The sequence below is a fragment of the Delphinus delphis genome, chromosome 5 (genome assembly GCF_949987515.2).
Source record: "Delphinus delphis chromosome 5, mDelDel1.2, whole genome shotgun sequence".
Classification (NCBI taxonomy): domain Eukaryota; kingdom Metazoa; phylum Chordata; class Mammalia; order Artiodactyla; family Delphinidae; genus Delphinus; species Delphinus delphis.
The window spans coordinates 112,765,598-112,785,246 of NC_082687.1; the positions used below are offsets into that span (position 1 = coordinate 112,765,598).

General features: G+C 35.1%; 1 protein-coding gene across 12 annotated transcripts in view; it reads right to left on the bottom strand.

The window, feature by feature from the left end:
• CAMK2D (calcium/calmodulin dependent protein kinase II delta) overlaps positions 1–19,649 on the bottom strand; it is a 274,602-nt gene that overhangs the window by 251,943 nt on the left and 3,010 nt on the right. The window lies entirely within an intron of this gene.

Below are 19,649 nucleotides of genomic sequence, written 5' to 3' on the forward strand. Positions count from 1 at the left end.
CCATGATATAAAAAAAAAAACTTTACTAATTACATCTATCCTTCACTCTCCTTAATGTTTCTGCTAAGGAATAATAGCATTTCCATAATTCTTTGTAAATATTTTGTGTCATTTAGTTAATGAATTATCTTTAAAAGGCAGTACTTCTTTACATTAATAATTAAAATAGGAAATAGGTCCAAAACAAAACATCAGGCTCACTAATAAATGAGACTCTGCATTGAGAAAAAAGCGGAAGGAAGATTGCATTTGGGTCAGTGAATTTGGGCAAGGGCTAGAACCGAACAGCTGCAATGTACTCTCTCCATCTGGGAAGCCATAGTCAGATGGAATATACGCACCTACAACAATGTGGTAGGTCCCTCATTATTTTTCACAACTCCAGATTAGCCTTTCGAATCATAAAAAGTTCAGCAAATTGCCTAAGGTCATCTTGCTGATGTTAGAAATCAGTTTCCAACTCTTTATAAAAGAGCTGACAAATCAGCTTTTATATATTGCAGACTCAGAAAAATGAGGGAAGAATCAAAGTATTTCTTTGAAAATCACTATTGTGAGGAGAAAAACTTAAGTTGCATGAATCAATAAATTAAACTCCTATCTATGAAATCACTGTACTTTGTTTTCTGACAGTTCTCCCTAAATTAGACCTGAGTGTTATACAAGATGGTCTGTACATGTTCCCTTCCAATATGCTCCATAAATAATGGTTTCATGTGTGTGGCTGTTTAAATATACCCATATAAAAACCCACAAAGGAGAAAGAATGTGTGGGAAAGTTAACCAGTCTCATATTTTTAGTTGACTTACCAACTTGATTTTTTTTTTTTAATGAAAACAGAATACTGCACAATGGATGAAGGCAAAAGAATGTTTTTTATGTGCTGTCATCCTCTTCAGATTCTAGCAAACACACGTTACTTTTCATGATCCCTGTATCTCTCGCTTTGGAATCCTGTATATATATATGGTTTGAATGAAAATATAACAGTAAAAGATATAATGAAATAACATCAGTAGATACTATTTCAAATACAAAGCAAACTTTTCCAGTATGAATTTCTCCACGTCACTAAAAATGTCTTGAGAAGAGTCAAGTCTGAAAGGCTATTAATCCAACCTAGTCTTCAAAACTAATTAAAGCATTTTATGAAAGATGTGATGTGGGGAACAATGCTTATCAATTCAGTTGGAAATAGCCATCAAATTGTAAATATATATGGCAGTATAGAACCATCCAACAAATGTCTCACCGTTCATGCAAAGTAGGTTTTTTAATGTTGTAAACATAAATACTAACTGAATTAGCATACCCCTTAAAAAAAAAAATTCCTTCGTTCTTTTTCATTCCTAAAACTGTTCATAGCACTTAGAAGCACAATACATGAAAATAATCCACAGATGGGTTAATCTTGCATTGCCAGATCAAGAAAATACAACGCTGCAAAAGAGAACTGAAATTCATCACTCAAATTTCATGGGAAAGAGAGGCAGCATTCTTAGGCCTTTAATAAATCCTAAATTCACTCTTCAATTTAAAAGATGAAAATGGAAACTCCTCACTGATTATCAAGCTAAACTGGGATTTCAGTGAAAGACAACTTCAGCCCACTTCTTCTCAGCACCCCCCAGCCCCCCCAATCACTCCTCAAAACAGCTCTCCACCACAAAAGCAAAATATCTAGCAAATTTTATACCAGTGTCCACAAGACTATGGGTATCTGCCACAGCCTGGCAAGTAATGTGCAGAAACAGACACCTCTCCTACAGAGGTGTAACAGGAAGGGGTGGGTCTAGTGTAAGAATATTACCATACTTCCCATTCAATCAAAAGAAAAATACCCATTTGCATCAATATTCTAACAAAAATCCATGATACAAATAAAGATCCCCAGGCCAAATTCTTTCCAGTAATAGTTGACATGAGTAAGGAGATCATACAGGAATAGACAGGTTGGATTGATGATTCTTTGACGTGAAACAGATGTTCCTTTCAACTCTGGGCACAGCTAATTTAAAATAATGGTTAAACAAAGACCTTCCGAATTGGTATGATGTCTCTATTCCTCATACATAAAGGAAGATGGTCATAATTCACTTTCTTACTCTGAAACTCTACTTCCATTTCTTTTTCACACATCAAAAGATCTATCTAAATTACAATACTTTCTTACCTATGTGTTACATGCACATATGTTATAATGAAAATTAATCAGGTTAGTAAACCAATAATTCCTATAGTACACTACAGGGTACTATCTTTTTCATAAACTATTTTGTATTTCTTGAATGTGTGTTTGTGTGTGTACAGTATTTTCCTCCAGTCCTAGGAACATATACAAAATAAATAAAAACATAGGTTTTCACAATAAACTTGGACACAAGTGTTCATAGCAGCATTATTTATACTAATAGCCAAAAAGTGGAAACAATCCAAATTCCTGTCAACTGATGAATGTATAAACACAATGTAGTATATTCATATAATGGAACATTAGTCAACAATAAAACATGCTACAACATAGATGAACTTTGAAAATATTATGCTAAATGAGAGAAGCCAGTCACAAAAGACTACATAATGTATGATTATATGTCTATAAAATGCCTAGAATAAGCAAATTTATAGAAATCCAAAGTAGACTAGTGGTTGCCTGGAGTTGGCAGGGGAAAGAAGGAAAGGTGGGAACAGGGAATAACTGCTAATAGGTAAGAGGTTTCTCTGGGGAATGAGGAATCTCACATTTAACACAGCAAAACCTGAACTCTTGATTTTCCACCCCAATCTACTTCTACTCCACTACTCCCCATCTCAGTTAACAGCACCACCTTTGGACAGTTGATTTGGCTACAAATCTAGTAGTCATTGCCTCTTCACTTTCCTTCACACCTCACAATCTTTCCACCAGCAAGTCCTATATTTTCTCCTTCCAAAATACATCCTTCTCACCATATCTACTGCCACTTTCACGTCTCCCATAGGCTGCAACAGTCTCCTAACTAGTCTTGTTTTCACTCACACATCCTTCCAATTTCTTTTCCACATGGCAGCCAGAGAGAGATTTTTAAGACAAAATCTGGTCATATCACTTCCCTGATCCACATCCTCAATATGGCTTACCACTGCTTTAAAATAAGATTCAAACTCCTTAATATTGGCTAAAAGGCTCTATCCAATCTGCCCTCTGCCCACCTCCCAAGATCACTGTGCTGTGTACTTCTCTCCTCCTGGCTAATTACACTCCAGATTTGATAACTTTCTTCCTACTCTTTAGCAAGCTCATTGTCACCTTGGTCTTTTGGCCTGGAATGTTCTTCTCTCACATTTTCTCATAGTTTGCTTCTTATTATTAACATCTCAGCTCAAATGCTAATGTCCTCAGAGAGGCCTATCCAAAGTAACCCCACTTGGGGTCACTAACTTATGGCCCTGTTTTATTTACTTCATAGCACTGTATGGCACTTATCTATTTAAATGGCTCCTCCAGCCTCTCCCATACCAAGTTTGCTCAAACCTGTATTTCTAGAATCTAGAAATTTGCCCACTCATAGTAGTTGCTCAATAAATGTGTTCAGTAAATGAGTGAATGAATGATGACTGATGTAATGGGGATAAAATAAGACATGAGATCCCTTGGAAACTAGAGAAACAAAATCCAGGGCTACAAAAACTTCAGCATAAAAGACCTCAAATTTCCATTTATTAGACAAAAGCTAGTAACTCAGAATGGTGTAAAGATGGCTTCTTTTCTAGAACTTAGAAGTCCAAACTCAAGACACAATGTCATTTGTGGGAAATCAGTTGGTAGAGGGAGAGAAAAGTAGGAGTAATTAGATACTAAACATCACAGTAACATGCAAAGGGAGAAAGAACTGGGAAATGAATGAGGGAATGAAAAAGTATTTGATGTAAGAAGAAAAAAATGAAACACATTCTGATCACATCTACCTCAATTACAATCTTTGGGTTCATTACCTTTGTAGTGAACTTAGAAAAACAAACAGAAAAATGACACAAACTTTTAAGAAAATTATTCACTATACCAATGCTTTTGGGAAAACTTATCAAACCAAAAGTCCTTATCATCATAGTCAATGAACCAGAGATACGCATATAGGAAAGTAAGCAAAGGCACATAAAATTGAGTGTTCGTGATGATAAACCTTATTAAAGGTTGGTAATAATACATCCAGGATGAACTAGCTTATGTCTTTACAATATTTATTTCATATTCCTGATCTGTAATAATTTTCCTCCACAAGCAGTGCTTTCCTACTGATGAAATTATGGATAACTCAAACATTAAAAGCTGCCTGCAGAGTCTTTTGTTTATGTAGAGAAATTGAAAAAAATTGATAGAAATTAGGGAAACAGCTAATATAGATTGTGAACTGAAGAGTCCCCAAGTTTCCCTTTCCGGTAGAAGGAGAAATCTGCTACCAAACATTCCAAAATGGTATCACTGTGGCTGTCATTCCTGTAGAATAAAATTTTCTTCCCAATTTTCTGCTTTCTAACTTCCTCCCCACCTCCTCTGTCCTGCCAGATGTACCGTAGAAAGAACATAATAGAATGACAACAGCAAGGGCTTTTGCTATTACCTAGGGTTGGATTTAAATTATATTCTTACTAGTTGTACAAATTAAAGAAAATATTTAAAAAAAAAACAGAAAAGAAAAAGAAACCTTCCTCCTTAAATGTTTAAAAAGTGCCAGAATCCTTCACCTTGTGAAGCCCTAGGCAGTTTGGGCCTAGATTCAAGGCCATGTTCACTGTACCTGCTAATGATCCACTGCACACTGCTTTTGGGGGACCCCTCTATCCAATCCGCAAAGACCACCCCAAATCTGTTCTAAGCTCTCACTCCTACTTCTATTTCTCTTATTCTCAGCTGGGCTGTAACTGTCTTCTTCTCCACTCCAAATGCCTTAAGACTTAAGACTGCACAAATCTGTGCAGTCTTCTCCTGCTGCCCCCTAAAGAAGAAGGTCTTCTTCCCACACACACCCAAGTCTCCAGGACTCTACCTCCCCGATTTTACCCTCTTCCCTTACATTATCAGTCTTTCTATTCTCTAGTGATTCTTTTTCCTCTTCCTTCAAATAAGCTTCAGTTTTACTTATCACCAAAGTTAATTCCCTTGACTGGGTTAATCCCTGAAATTACCCCTTGGCATGTGTGTCTGTCTCTCTTTTCCTATTTTATTAAACCAGCAAGGTTTCACATGTTATCTCCATTTATTCTTTAATCCGAAGAAATAGGTTTTGTTCTTTCTCCATTCAGCAAATATTTATTAAATACCAATTATACTTCAGGCAACATGCTCAGTTACAAGGATGTGAAGATGAATAACAGACTAGCCTGATTGATCCTCATGACTGCTTCGCTCACATAACTGAAATTCTGCTATCTGGGAAACCAAGGCCTTTTCTTGGTCCTCATTTCCTTCTATTTCTCTGTAACATCGAACATCACTAGCCATCCCCTCCTTTGCAAAAATTCTCTGAGTTCAAAGCACTGCATTTTCCTTTTCTGACATATCCTATCACTTCTCTTAAAGTAATCCTACTTCCCCCTTTCATCCATTAAAATGCAGGTATTCCCCCACATCACTGTCCTAGGCTCTCTTTTTTTTCCTTTCTATCTTCTGTCCTTTGCGACCTTTTCCACTAGCACGTCATCTCTGTGCAGACAAGTCACAAATAGCAGCTAAACTGATTACTGCAGTTTATTATAGATTAAAAACAAACAAACAAACAAGGCTTGGAGAGGTTACTAAGTTCACCCAAGATCACAAGAACTAAAGAACTGGTAGAGACAGGTCTTGAACTTTGGCAATCTGATTTCAGAGCAGATGCTCTTAACCTGTACAGTGTACTGTGCTGCTTCCCGAGTCCCTTTCTCAAGGATCACGCTCAATTTTCAATGATCTTTTAGATATTTCAACCTGAATATACAGCTTAAACACACGTCAATTCATCATCTTCCTTCATTAAAATCAGTTCTTGATTTTGACTTCTCAGTTTGTTATATGAAAGTTACAATTTTCCCCATGATTCAACTTGAAACCCCAGTCAGCCTTATCCTTCATTATCTTAAGGTTTCAGAATTTTAGTATCTTACACTCTAAGCCAATCCATCCTTCTTACTCACTGCTGCCCAGTAATGTCTTAGATGACCTCTTTAAAGTGTCACCACTGTATTTAAGACAATATTCTCAACTTGGCAATCAAAGACATGTTTACAGGCTTTTTTTTTTTTCCTGATTTCCCACAGATTCTCTATCTTCTGCCCAAACATTTCTGCACCCCTGTGTCCTTTATCCTTCTTCCTTCCTCCCATCCATCTTAACTTCTACTTCCTCAGTGTTACTTTTCTTGCTTCCGCAACTAAATGGCGCTACTAGGTACACTGAGTTATCATACTACATTGTTTTATTACTCATCTTTATCTTTTCTATAATCATTTATGTGTGTCTCCTATTCTCCAAACCATGCTATCAGGTTTTTTTGTGGGAACTGAGCATATTTTATTATTTTCATGCCTCCTACAGCTTGCTTTTGCCAGGCATAATGCAAACAGTTCTGACAACTTTTAGGGAAAATGCTAACCTTGCTTTCTTTCCTCATCAAGAGTAGATATAGGCTATCGTATTCTTCATTATTAAATGTTAAGCTCCCAAAGGTACATAATCATACAGAGGAAAAGAAAGACAGACTTTACTTTCTTGGGGATAAAAAAGCAGGATATAAAATGTTTTAAAGATAGAACATTTTTATAGGAATTGGGTTACTGACCCAGAGACCTACCCAAATTGCAGTCCAGGTAATTCGCTCCTTGCTCCCTAAATCCCTCTGCTATTTCAGCTGGGTAATGCTGGCTCCTCCACTCCGTGGCCCAGGAGGGAATGGGACGTGCACTATGAAACAGCTGCAACATGCCACTCGGGAGGACAGGCCTCCCGGCACTGGGCACAAGAATCCCCGAGTATCCCTCACCCACACTCCAGAAGTACTGTGGGACTCAGTTAGGGAACGCCTCAGATCCTTGAATGAAAGACGCTAACCAAGCATTACTGTGAGCTACAAGAATTTTTCAAAAGACTCATTTCTCACTTCCCTCCACCTTTCTTCCCCAAAGCTTGCTATAAACAGTTTGAATGAAACATTTATATGCTAGATGGAGGAGAAATTATCCTCTCACAGCTAAGTGCTATTTTTTCTTAATTTATTTATTTATTTTTGCGGTACGCGGGCCTCTCACTGCTGTGGCCTCTCCCATTGCGGAGCACAGGCTCCGGACGCGCAGGCTCAGCAGCCATGGCTCACGGGCCCAGCCGCTCCGCGGCATGTGGGATCTTCCCGGACCGGGGCAGGAACCCATGTCCCCTGCATCGGCAGGTGGACTCTCAACCACTGCGCCACCAGGGAAGCCCGCTAAGTGCTATTTTTAAGACTGACTCTGTGTGTGTTCACTGTATATTTCTAATACTGGTATCTCTCAATTTGGATTTAGTTGGTTCAGATTATTCTAAAACATAAAGTCTCCTACCTAAAATAGTTTCTCAAAGTTTGCAAAAGGTCAACAGATATTAATTTCATTTAAAAAAATCATTATTACTTTAAAAGATTAACTCTCTCAGTGATCCTTTAGCCATCCCTGTTCAAGTCTTAGGGCCTTCTCTATACTGTGTCACTGGCCGATTATAGATACTGTGATTATTAGCACTAAACAGATACAGTGCTGTAAGTAATCCAATAATTGGTTCTCTGTCAAGATGAGATATGATATCTTTTTCTTTCAAACAGACTTAAGGTTAACAATTAAATTTTGTTTATCCCTTCTCCTGATCATAAAATACATAGGAAGCAGGGGCAAAGTCAATCCAAAGAATATTTATTTCCAAAGCACATAAATACTAGTGAAAGTAGGCCTCAATCCTATTTACATTTATAGGAGTTAAATAGTTCTCTGATACTTTTTTATTTTTCCTTCTCCAATTCTACTAGAATGAAAACTGGCCTGAAATCAGGAGGCCTACACTCAGATAACAGTAGACTTTGACCCTGAAATTCTGCTTGCAAACTGGAATTAGGCTTTTTCCCACCCTACTTTCTAACGACTATACCAACCTTGAGTCACTGTTTTTGAAGTCAATAGAAGGCTTTCTCTTCCACAAAGCTCCTACACCAGAACAAAAATATTCTACTGTAAATTATATATATATATACATATATATATACATAGAGAATAAAACAATATAGCCCCCCTCTAAACTACAGGTTACATAGTCCTTAATATTAACAAAACTGGGGAGATCTTACAAATTAAAATGTTTTATAGATGCTAAGTTCCCTTAAAAATAAAAATAAATAGGAGGAAAATATTGCATGGTTAAGCCTAGCTAGGGAGGTTAAATATTTAAATTGAAGTTGTCTTCTAAGTGAATGAGAGATTTTTTTCCCATTATTTAAGGGAAGGGAATAAATTACTATTTTCTACCATCAGCTTGTACTAAATTATATATCATGTCACAGAATTAATCTGTTAATTTTGAGCTTTTCTTAAAAGAGTATAGTGTATACAAATCTAACTGCTAAAAGTTCTGGGTCCCTAAATATGTTAATATGTTATCATAATATGATGTAGTTTGGGAGTCATTTATTCATTCATCTATTCAATAAATATCTATGAAGGATCCCAGGCACTACTCTAGACACTGGAAATTCAGGGAGTGAATAATGTCAATACCATTTTTAGACAACTTACTTACCTTTGGCTTTGAACCAAAACCTACATTTTCTTAACAAGTTATTCATCCAATATCACAACTGCAGAAACCATCTAGTTTTTCTTGTTTATAAACACAAATGGGATTCCCTAGGGCACTTTTAATATTGGTTGATTTTTTTAAAAAAACTCTAATTATCCTCCTGTCCTTTATCTTTCACTCAGTCACTCAAATTTTTTTTTTTGTATTTGCCTCAAAGCTAAATAAAACAAAATATGAAGTAGATAAGTTATTACTCCTCTCTTATCAGCTGTTCATCCCTAATGACTCAGGGCTGTAAAATCCCCAAAACCCAACATATTTAATACCTTCCAACAGATCCTGCTGCACTTAAATGATTCACTGAAAGAAAAAATGTCCATCTCTTTTCATCAATTTTTGCATGCTTTCATGAAACTTTATATACAGTAAGTTGACCACTCAGGGTTAAAAAATACTTACATACTTTCCAGTTCACTTTTTATTGGCACATAATGATTTCTTTGCTTCTCATTAATTTTTAAAATAATATCCTATTATATCTTTTCTATCCATCTTTAAATTCAAAAGTGGTCATTTTCAAAACCCAGTTCCGAGATCAGCTCCTCTGGTAAGTTTTCCCTTACCTTTCAACAACCCAGTTACCTTCTTATACCCCAGAATGAGTAAATATTTCCATTGTGACACTCATCAACCTGCCTGATAATATACATCGATTGTGACACTTATCAACCTGCCTGGTAATATACTTGACTCCACATCTATTTCACCTTGAGATGAAGGACCTTATCTTTGTACTTTTGTTTATCTAGCAGGGGGTGTAGAACAAGGTTAACTGTTCTTTTGTTGAATTGAAATTGAAATTTAGAATCATGCTTCCCAAAATTCAGTTTTACTAGCATACTTAAATGTTACTGGTGGAAATGTACATTTGCATAATGCAATCTGGCAACATTTATCAAGAATTTTGATAATTCAATCCTCTAACCCATTAATTCTCCTTTATGAATATCCCCTAAGAATTAGAAATATGAAAAAGTTTTACAAAACAATGTTTACTGTCATATCATTTATCATAGCAAAGAACAAATTTTTTTAAAAAAACTAGCAATACTAAAACTTATGTTTTACTTAGCGAAGTGTAATTCAAAGGATTTGTAGTCACAGGGAAATTTTATAATATTAAGCAAAAAAGCAGGACACAAAATTGTGTATTTTAGTCTAGTATTCTGACAAATTAAGAACAAAAAAAGAAAGAAAACAAAATAGTAACAGTGATTGTTTGGGGTAACAACTTTGAATGTGTCTTCCTCTTTTTATTTTTCTGTACTTCCCCGATTCTGTATTTAGAATATATATTTTTATATAATTTTTAAGTGTTTTTATCCAAGTTGGTAATAAATAATTTGAAAAGTATTTCAGAGGTATGTCCAAAGTATACATTTCTCTCTGTAACAAATATGAATATATATATATAATCTTTAATATAAAAGCATATACACTGGGCTTCCCTGGTGGCACAGTGGTTGAGAGTCCGCCTGCCAATGCAGGGAACACGGGTTCATGCCCCGGTCCAGGAAGATCCCACATGCCACGGAGCGGCTAGGCCCGTGAGCCATGGCCGCTGAGCCTGTGCGTCCAGAGCCTGTGCTCCGCAACGGAAAAAAAAAGCATATACAATTTGCTTTACTAAAATAATAAAAGATTCATCATAAATTAAGTTTCTACAAAATGGCCACAATGTTTAGCTGAACTAATTTCACAAATCACTTCTGCCACATCTGGCCTTTAAATTGCCATTTTAAAATATGATTGAAACGCTTTTATGAAAAGTGCATATTTTCTAAAATATATATATGATATACACTGTAAAGTTATAGAATTGTGAAATCCCCAATTTCCTGTAACATATCACACAAGAAAAGTTCCTTGAAGAGGAAACACAAATAAGTGCTCTAAAATATGTGTTGTTTTCCAATATTGAAACAAGTACACTTCCTAGTCCTTCCACCAAGTTTCAGAATTGACAGACACAGCAATTATAACGGCTAGCCTCTAACTGCCTTTACTAAAAAATCAAATAATTACTCTAAGCAAATAATATCCATGATTTGTGTATCCAAAACTCTATAAAGTATCACCAAAATGCTTTTTAAAGTGAGCTTTGTTAAAAGCTAAGTAAAAAAGTAACCACCTCTGGAGAATGGATCAAAAATTTTAAAATCCAAACATGTTTTAAAAATTTAATGATGACATGAATCTGACATTACTGAAGTGATACTGATGGACACACAATGAAAATGTCACCCCTTATTATTGAGCCACTTTACATTACATGGTTTAAAAAAAAAGCAATGAGAATTTGTATGTAGTTGCTCAAAAATTTACTGAATTATACAAAATTCTTTCCAATGAATAACCTGTCATCTGAAAGCTAATGGAATAATTAGGGAATTGCGAATAATTGAGAATTAATTTATTCAGTTAGTGAATGCCACCTGACATGAAACCTTAGCTCAATTTTCATTTATTTTATCTGTCATAGGACTCTGTTAATCAGAGGTCTATTTCAAAAGACAGAATCTTATTTGCTCACCCATTCATTTGTCCATTCATGCAACAAACATTGACAAGTATATGCAATATTGTAATTACTGTGCCAGGCACAAATTCAAAGATAAGTTTAAAAATGTCCACAAGATGCTTGAAAGCTACAACATAAATAACTGCAATACAAGGGGAGAGATGTGACAAGCTCCTAAAGAAACATGAAAAAGGTACTCAAAGGATGAGAAAAATCATCACATCTGGCTAGAGAAGGGAAGGAGGGGTGGAGAGGAAGTCAGGGATGGCTTCCTGGAGGAAGCAGCACCTGAACTGGGTCTTAAAGGAGAGAGGAGTTCAACAGTACTAGGTGTACTCATTCCACCTGCAGGGTGGAGCCAGACTTTTTCCCTTCCTTTGAACATGCTGCTTTACTTTGCCTGGCCAACCATTTCTCCTTTTTTTTTCTAACAGGCTCACTTATCATTCTAAACACAATCTCACACATAAATCTCTTCATGAAATCTGTGATACCAACCACCTCCAACCATATCTCCGTTGAAGGCCCTGTGAATACCTCTATTACAGGCCTTAAAAGCTCCATATACTGTATTTACCATGTCAGCATCCACATTAATAGACCATGAAATACCTGAGGGCAGAATCTCTACCTTTCACGTCCATCTCTAGATCTGATCAAATGCTCAGCACAGTGGGTACAGAGGTCTAATGATGAGGTGACTAAATGAATTAAAAATGTTGCAACTATCAGCTGGAAAACCTGTGTAAGAAGCTATTTAAAAGAGTTGAATGAAGAGGAAAAGAAAGCTCAAATTAGAATGGTGAGAAAGAAGAGAAGGAAAAGGAGTTGAGACAGGTTAAGGGAAAGACTGGTTAAGGAAAAGAAAGGAATTAAGCCTTCTTGAGAGCCTGGGGAAATTATGGTGCCATTCACAGAAGGGGAAAATTGGCGAGTCCACTGGGCACATGGAGAGTTTGGGCCTGGATTACTAGTGAATACACTTCAGCAGAAATTTAAGTTATCTATAACATAGCCTCCAAAAATTGCAAAAGTATTTCTTTACCAAAACATCAAATTTTAATTTAAGCACTAATGTCATAATGTGGCATATCTCAACTCTCTATAACTTCCCTATAAGATAGAATAAAAATCTGATTAATTTTCACTTACTACATTTACCTTTAATAAGTTAGTTTTATACAACTTACTCTTACTGATTTCAATGTGTACACATCATCATAAATGAAATTTCTTCAAAAGGAATTTCTTGTTACTAAAAAAATTCCAAGTAATTTAAGCCTTCTCTAGCCTTAAGGGAAAGGGTAAGATTATATACTAATATATGAGAATTAATGCAGTTTTTTCCATGATTTAAACACATACAACTCAAAATAAAATACAATTTACCTAGATAATAAGTGCATAGTTTTTCCACTGGCACCTGATTTATCGACTAAGATCAACCAGTTAATTAAAAAGTCCCAGAGTATAGGGAAATAAAAGAGGTAGCTCTCCCAAAAAAGTTAGGGGTAGTGATTAACTCTTAGAATGAGGCAAGGGATGGGAATCAGCAAGAACACACAAGAAGCTTCAAAAGTAAAGGGAATGTTCTAATTATTAAGTTGGGTGGAGGTTTACTAGGTGCTTGATTACTGTTTTATAATTAAATATGCATAATTGCATATATCAAATTTTATGTAACAATTTTTTAATCCCTGTGCAATCTAACAAAAAGTAGAGAACCTTAGGTAGAACAATTAACTGTATATAAATATTACATAACAATATTATATATATCTTTATACTACTTTCTATACCCACGAGTTATTTTTCCAACAAATAAAAAACTTAAGTTTGTATTTTTCTTTCAGTTGCCATACTTCTGTATGAATTTGACACATACAACAGTGCTGTCCAAGAAGAAACAACGAAACACACATTTGTCTTCCATTCTTCACTGGTCTAACAAGATGAGGTAGAGGAGAATGCCTTTCTGAGCAGGTTTCTCTGAGCTTTGGCTAAGAGCTGAGTTTTAAGTAAATCATTTAGAAGAAGTAATGCTAGGAACTTTATGTTAATCAGTTAATAAATTAAGTTCACCAAAATATTTCATTCTTCTGTAATTATTTTCCTACCTTTTTTTTTTTTTTTGGCTGTGTTGGGTCTTCGTTTCTGTGTGAGGGCTTTCTCCAGTAGCGGCAAGTGGGGGCCACTCTTCATCGCGGTGCGCGGGCCTCTCACTGTCGCGGCCTCTCTTGTTGCGGAGCACAGGCTCCAGAGGCGCAGGCTCAGTAGTTGTGGTTCACAGGCCTAGTTGCTCTGCTGCATGTGGGATCTTCCCAGACCAGGGCTCAGCACCCGTGTCCCCTGCATTGGCAGGCAGACTCTCAACCACTGCACCACCAGGGAAGCCCCCTTTCCTACCATTTTAAAAAGATTTTTCACTACATTGTTTTCCTTTCACAAAAGAGCATGGTGAGGCCTTCTGAAACTTCATTTTGATCTTATGTTACTGCAGCAATTAAGACACTATCTTCTCTCACAAGTTGGAACCCCAAATATATTTTCCAATAAATACTCAGTTCCATACATTGCATTGGGAATATAAAGATGTATATAAGGCATAGTTCTTTTTATAAAGGAACCTGAAGTTTAGTGGGAAGATGAGTCAAGCACATACAGATCAGTACAGAAAGGTTAAGATAAGTTCTCTGTAACAGCAATCAATGGGATGTGATGATAGAAAAGATCCAGGCTTTAGAGCCAGAGAAAACTGGGTTGAAATTCTTGATTCTAACATTTACTAACACTGAGGCTCTTAGTAACTCAGAGTAACTCTTAGTAACTATTTAAAAATGGAGATAACATTGTCTATCTGAATGCTGCAGTGTGGATTAAATAAAGTGTCTTAAAAGGAGATTGTAGTATTAAAAAGGGTTCACCTAACTAAAAAAAGTCAATGATGATGTTGTTCTTTGACTGTGTATAATTATAATAGTTCATATTTAAAATCAAAACCTAACAACAAACAGAGCTGTGCTCTCTCCCCTCCAAACCTACCAGTTTCCCCATCCTAGAGTAAGAGACAGGTTATGGCAGATGAAAGGTCTATGAATTCACCTTAGTATTGTGATATCTACTTTAACTGGAATCATAAGAATTTTGTCATCTAAAAAATTTCCTACTACAAAAATAACGTCTTACTAATAGTCACAATAAACATACCATATGAATAAAATAAAATTTTCATTATAATCAGATATCTAAACTATTTTGAACACTCTCTCCAAATTGTTTATTTAGACTTTGGTACTTGAGCCCCATCTGCATTATGGTTTTAAATATTTATTTAAATCCATATTATATAAAAGCCTTCCTTCATTTCCCTGGGCAGAAATAATCTTTCCCTCCTTTGAAAATCCACGGCACTTTATTCATGCTAGACTTATACCACCATTTATGTCTTCTGTGCTCTCTATTTGTGTAGATATGTAAAGTTTAATAATTTTAATCATTAAATATTTATCAAATAAAAACAAAATGAGGTCATCTTTGTGAATGTGCTTAGTAATCTATAAAGCAGTATAAAATATAAATTATAAAGGTATTATATTTTAGAGTAAAAATATTTTGCTAAGACTCCATTTAATATATCGCAGTACAATTTACTAAATGATACTACTATAATTTAAAAGCTTTAAAATAGCCTTCCATGTAAACAATCATTAACCAATTCCAATAATTTATTAAAAAAAAAACTCTACACACTATACCCCAATAAATGAGTATTTACTTTAAAAAAAAAATACTGACCAGCCCTAGAGACACTAGGAGTTGGCCTACCTCAGTATAAGCCCAAGGAAAAGACTTAAAAATTAAACTTTGAGTTAACAAAAGAAGTTAAATGTCCAAGAAAAATCCTACTATGTGCTTTATAGTAATTCATGATTGTTAACATTGAAAAAACTCATAAAAAGTAATTACTAAATTTTAGTTTTTATATTGAATTGATTCAATATTTCAATGGAAATGAAAAGTATTAATCTAAATGTATAAACAATCAAGGTTCTCAGGGTGTTCAATTCCTACTGAATGATCAGTCAGGTAGAGGTTATACGAGTTATTAACCATTACAGTGAAGCACTTGACAACCACATTCCCTAAGTTTGCCTTATTTAATGATGCTGGAATACTTAAAGTATTTTCATTATTTCCTGGAAATACAGATATACATGTTTATTTTCTATCTCCTACTTTTGAATATCAATAATATTTTTATTCACCAAAAGAGAAAAATAAATACTTAATATTAAAGCCTACGTAAATGTAAATACAACTAAACATAACCAAAGGACACTAAAGTGATAAGGATGATACACGCCACTTTGGGTCTCAATAATTGAACAGTTGTAGAGATTCCACGTACAAAAATCAAATGATTTACTAATTTTTTCTGAAAATATTGTTTGAGCCAAGAAATTTTTCAAAAGTTAGTATCATTTGCCCAATTAGTTCTAAATTGCCAAATCAATAATGTATAATCAGAACAACTTGATTCACCTATATCATTTCAGTTCTACTTCCAATTCAAGACAAGTAACCACGAAATTGAGAAATTACAGTAATTTCTTGACTGCCTGGATGCCAAAAAAAGAAAACAGTGTAGCAAGAGTTAGTTATTGACATCCCTATTATAACATAAATAAGACTACTTAGGGACATACATGCAATATTCAGATTTCACAGCTGAGACCTAATTTTCTGTACATGGTCAAAACAGTTGATAAAGTCCTGATTCATGGTCTAGTAATACCAATCTAGGAATTAACAAAACTAGCAAAATCAAAGTTTACTTGCATTATATCTGAAGTTTTACAGAAATATAAAATGAAGCCCCATTTTAACTTTAGCAATAGAGGTAAAATATACCTGTAATCGCATATATTATTTCAAGTTTCTATTGTAATTTATAATATTTTACAAAACAATGACTTATGGTATATCACAGACTCTATGTAATAAGAAGTGGTTTCTAATGATCAAAAACATACAAAAATCTTTTACCACAAGGAGGCTTTAAAATGTGAAATAAGTCACATGTACTGTTTCCAAAGACATCTGCCACCAGAACCATCAGTCCACTGGATTCTGAACTGCAATCACAGTCCTTCATGGACTTTACATAATCTGACAGTACCTTACAGTTATAAAAATGTCAAAATAGACAAAATATCAAAAGAGTAGGGCAAATTAGCATTTGTTAAGTACTAACCTAATTTATCAAAATGATATAATTTCTACTGGTCATGGTAATAATATGAGAAAATTCTATTATCACTATCCACCACTTACTAAACACACCTTCTATTCCTAGCTAACAAAAAAAATTTTAGAGGACAGTAATTACATATAAAATATCAGATGACTGAAACATTTCTACACTATTTTTTATTTTAAAAACAAGCCAAATTATATATGAATGTACTCATCTATGTGATCAGTACTGTATGAACGTATGAACAGAGTGCATGCAAAGAGTATGAATGCTCTTTGCATGCACGTGTTAACGCAAAAGGAAAGAAATTCTTCAACAGACTCTGAGTCTCCCAAATATGCTGTGTGTGACTAACAGCTGAGAGGAAATGCAACTGAAACTGTCTGCTGGAAATCCATTAAAATCTAGGCACAGAAAAATACATGGGTGACAGTATAGCTGGAGGTGCAAATTTGTGCAGGAATGTAGCCAAAGTTTTGGCAATTCCCTCATGGTCTTAGATGTACTGACAATGGCCTTTCTTTTTCAGTTGTAATGTTACACTTAAAGAACATTATTTAATGGAGTTGAAGGACCTGCTTAGTCTTTAAAACAAATAGGCTTAAAACTTGGATTTACAGAGGTATGGCATTTCTAATAATACAAACAAAAATTTGCACAAAAAGTTCCATGATCCACAAAAACTGCCATATGCAATCAAAAAAAAAAAAAAAGTCATTACCTTGAGGTGAAAAAAGGCTGTTTTGCATTTCATTCTACATTTCCCTTTAAGGAAATTACTTTAAATTTTTTTCTGCAAAAGAAGTTTTTTCAGATCATTATCTTCTGAGAAGGGAGTGCTTTGAAAGGAGAATTCATATTTTTAAGCACTTGCTCTTAGTATACTACCTTACAGACTTCTTTACATCCAGTATTTGCTTGTTCTTAGGAATGAACTAGGTATCTAACTCCTTTACACACCATTTAATAGCCACATTTGATTCGAGTCACTCTGCACTGAGCCCCCCCTACTATGTCCTCAATGCTGTAGAATGTGATACTAAAAAATGAAAGCATGGTATATTCTCCCATTAAGAGTTTATAGCTTACTATCAGTATAGGTTTAACAAATGTATACATTCAAAGGTATAAATATTCTATAAACAACTCTAATTGGTGTGACAATATAAAATAAATTGAACATTTTGAAGGAAAAGTATGATAGTATTTTATAGGTGAGCAGTAATAAGTAAAATTGACACAGCACTTTGCACTTTTTAAGAAGTAGTTCTCATAAAATTCACTGAATCCTCAAAACAGCCCATTAATACCATATAGGGATTTTTTTCCCCCATTTTACTGAAGAATCACCTGAGACCAAGAAAAGTTAAGTGACCGAACCAAATCTACAATACTAAGTACACTAAATAGTAGAACCAAGATTCAACCCGGGTTCTCACAGCTAAATCAAGGCTGCCACTGGATTTATGATTTTCAAGTTCTGTCATACAAATAATTTCCTTTGATCCTTACAACAACCCAATGAGGTAATAGCAGCCAATATTCACCTAATGCATATTACATAGCAGGCATTGTTCTATACTGCATTAATTCACTTACTTGTCACAAAAACCCTATAAGAGGCTTAAATTATTATTTGATTTTACAGATGAGAAAACTGAGGCTCATAGAAAATATGTAAACTGCCCAAGATCACACAAATAATAGGTAGGGGAATCATAATTTAAATCCAGGGCATCTAGTTCCCACACCTTCTTCTTCACCTCATTCTTCAGTAGGTTAAGAAACTTGCCCAAAGTCACAGGAAAGAAAAGTGCAAAGGGAGAACAAGAAGCATGCATGTTAGCCCTTCACCCTAACTACTTTCCCTAAATGTAATCTCAACAATAAGGATCATTAAATCCAGAAGGGGCAAGGTAGCTTTGGAGTAGATTGTTCTCTAAGGCAGAGTATGAGCAGGTGAGAAACATCAGCAGAGTAACAGGGAGAAGGAGTCCCATCAGGCTAGAGAAGACTTATCTTCCACCCATTCGAGGCAAAAGAAAGTAAAATAAAATGTATGTGAGCAGAGACAGGCGTATTTGCCACCCTGGTGTAGGTAGTATGAACTGCGGTAGACGAAAAGGGATGATTCTAACTAAGAAATTAGTAAACATGCAGCACAGACTGATTTATTTTGAGAGAAAATTTAAAGCCACTGAAAGATATGGGATAGGTGTTGTAACGCCTCCAAAAGAACTGATACCCCACTCCTGCCAAAAGTACCTAGCACACAGGAAGAAATTATATAAGCACCGAAAAAAATCTGACTACACTTTTTCCTTTTTCTTTTTAACACTAAAATGTCATTTACAGTCTAGCAACTCCTTTACCATTAAAGATGTTCTGTGGAGGAGAGAGAAGTGGGGAAAGGGAACATAATTGAGCATAACGTGCTTCTCGTTAGTTCTCATGTCCTGAATCTATGGTGCGGGTTACTTTAACAGGTAGACCGTCCTCAGACTCATTAAAATCAGGTGAAGGAAATCACAACAAAATCCCATTTAAATGAATAAACTGAAACGTCAACCTAAATCTAAAGTACGCGTTAAAAGTAGAATCTGCAATAAAGAGAAAAAAAAATCATGGCAGAGACAGACACAATGATACCAGGATACTCTAGAAAGCAACACTTTTTAGAAGACAAATTAAAGGAAAAGTAACCCTAATGGAATTTTTTCTCTCGTTACTCAAAATAAACCAGGTCACTGTAATGGACGTACACTATGGCATTTTGTTCATTTTAATTTCATTTTTATTTCATCAAGCCATAAATTCCCATGGAAACACCTTAGACACGTGCTCACAATAATTGGAATGCTTACCCTTTCAGTATAAGTACTTTTGCATGAGTTCAACAAAATAAAAAGAATGCAATGAGGCCCCTCCAAGTTTTTTGCTTATGTCAACAGCTATTTTATGAGTACGAATTACCTTTGCGGTTATAAAGCATGTGTAAAATACATTACATGAGTGAGAAGCCTTACTGCAGATGATC